Genomic DNA, 2,710 nt, shown 5'->3' with positions numbered 1-2,710 from the left:
GCAATGTGCTACGTTGCTGTATGGCCTGGTACGGTAACATAATGATCATGCAGGTCTGCTTGTGATCACTAGCTATGTTGCCGTAGTGGCTTACTCTCCCAGTCTAGCATGCCGCTACAGCAAAGTAGCTGGGAAATGTACCCATGCGTGGTGTGCACGGCGCAGTAACAGCCCATACTGTGCTGTGCTTTAGTACTTCCAAAAGGAAATAGTAAAGCACAGCACCGTCGCAACGGCACCATACGGCGATGTGTAGACACGCCCATAGACTGGTTTAAAAATGGTGGGACTCTGTCCAAGATTCCCCCCCACCCATCCACCCACCAAAGGGCAAATGTGTATTCTGTCTGCAGAGGTTCAAGGTCTATCTCTTACTTAGCTGCCACTGCCTATCAGTCTCCTACTCCAGTCTCCCCATTCCTCTTCAAGAACATGCTGTTTAAACCTGGTGAAAGTTCTTCTATCCTGTGTCTCCTGGGCTTAGCTAAGCCAGGCCCTGTGGTTGCAGAAGTTGGTCAGAGGGCCACTTCCAAAAGGATATCACCCACTAGTCCTTCCTCCCTTAAAATGCTCACCAGCTGTTGAAAGAACTTCCTACCCCATCTGTCCTTGGATGCATTCCTTTAAGGGAACCTGCTAGGGAATTCATGCAGGCCCCGCAGTGAAAATAACAACCCAAACACACTTGCCATTGCTGATCTCCATCAAGGTGATATTGCCCACGTGTGATAGGAGCCAGTGGGCTCTGTTCTCCCCTTTGCCTGTCTAAACCTCTGTACAGATCTGAAATAAAACCAACCCTGCTCCATGAAAATGGCATGCCTTACTTGGCCCCTAACCAGTTTGTGATCCTACCGCTAAGCATTTCCAATGTGTCCCCCTCTTCCCCTTCTGCCAGCCTTTGCTGCAGTTCTAATGCTCAGGACTCCTCTCTCCTCCTGCATATTGAAATCTTTGTTATTGCAGGTGGCGCTAAGTTTTGGGATGCTTGAGAAAGTTGTGCTGTTGCCAGCTACCTCTGGAGCACTGTGCATCTCCATATGCTCTGTCACATTGTGATGGACATGTTTTATGAGGAACAGAATCCTGCTTATTCCTACTATGCCGCTTTTCATTTGTTTTCCATTAGTTGGGAAGAAATGAGGCATGTCTGCCTACCTACTGGTCCCCAGGTAAAGCCTATAATGGGGAGGAAAGATTTTGAATTCTTTGGGCAGATATAAATGCTAATTTCTCAGCACCAGAGGTTGAAAGTATGAAACTAAATGAAGGGAAGAGAAATAATGTTCAGTCTGAAGGTTTTTAGCAGGGAACTGTTTTCACCTCTACTCCTCCAGAAAGAAACTCCCCATATTTAGAAAAAAAGGAAGGTAAAACTGCAAAGGAAGGGGTGATTGCTAAGTGGTGGCTCAGCTCTGTTCTCATGGGATCACAGAGTGAAGACTCCCATTGATGCCATTGGGAAAACATTATTCTGAAAATCTCCCCCAGGGTTTTATGTAATTTGTCAGCTATTACAAGCATACCTGATTTGGGGTATGAAGAATAACCTCTTAAAGTATGACTTAGCCGATGTTGCCATTCCTCCCCCTCCCCCTGAGGTGTCCCTAAGATATATTGCTTCAATTCTCACCCCAAAATATGATGATAGGCCATTAGATTTTCAATGCCTTCTTTCTCAGCCTGAGACTTCCTTAATGTAAAAAAGAATCACTTTTAGCATATTCAGACATAAACATGCAAGTCAAATATACCTACACTGTAATGAGCTGCAGGTTCCCGGTAGGGGCAATGATTTGGAGGGTGACACCAGGAAGGGTCCAGGAAGCTTCATGTGCTTGGGGAGTTGTGCAACAGCTCTGAGTGCACAAGGCACCAGCACTGAATCCAGTGCACTTAAAAAATCCAAGATCACACCATCTAAACTTATTGCACAGAGCACTGTGCAGGAATCACACACTTCTCTTTAAAACAAATCTAAAAACCCACGGTGCTCCATTATATTCACTTAGGGAATTATGAAGATACTCATTTCCCAAGCACCAAGACACTTGCACCATTGAAAGGCATCCATGGTTGAACAAATATGATGTCTGAAATTACAGGCTGACAAATAAAAACACTAACCCTAAAAATTAGAGATAATTTCACAGTTAAGTAGTTGTCCAAGCTAAAAGGTCTCAACCTGTTTTTGGGTACCTAGAGAGGAATCCAGATGCATAAAAGTTTAGGTCTGACAGTCAAGTGGAGGATCCAAGAGGAGCAAAGCACATGTCTATGCTGACTCAGTTCTTCTTATTGGTCACTGATAGCAAGCACTTTTGGGACTGGGCTGGCTGATTAATGGGAAGTATGGGGGTCCTAGAAAGCAAAACAGGAAGTGTTTGAATTAGAGATAAGAGCAAAGAAATCACAAATAAAAGAAACATGCTTGGGCACAAAGCACTTCCCAATACAAATAAAAAAAAACCATAATGGAGCATATGATATAGCCCTGAAATACCGGCGTACCTACCTCTGTCTTTCTGTAACTAGAAAATGCATATACAAAAGTGTTATAGCACACAGAAGTTACATTTATAGAAAATGCTTTCTGTTGACCAAAAGAGGCTGGCTGATCAAGTTCCTTATATAACAGAAGTCCTTGAAGAAAATGTTTAACTGCCAAAATCCACATAACAAATCTAATGTATTAAAAATGGCAATCCGG

Source organism: Alligator sinensis, unplaced genomic scaffold (genome assembly GCF_000455745.1).
Source record: "Alligator sinensis unplaced genomic scaffold, ASM45574v1 scaffold358_1, whole genome shotgun sequence".
Lineage (NCBI taxonomy): Eukaryota > Metazoa > Chordata > Crocodylia > Alligatoridae > Alligator > Alligator sinensis.
Note: the sequence above shows the minus strand (reverse complement) of the source record.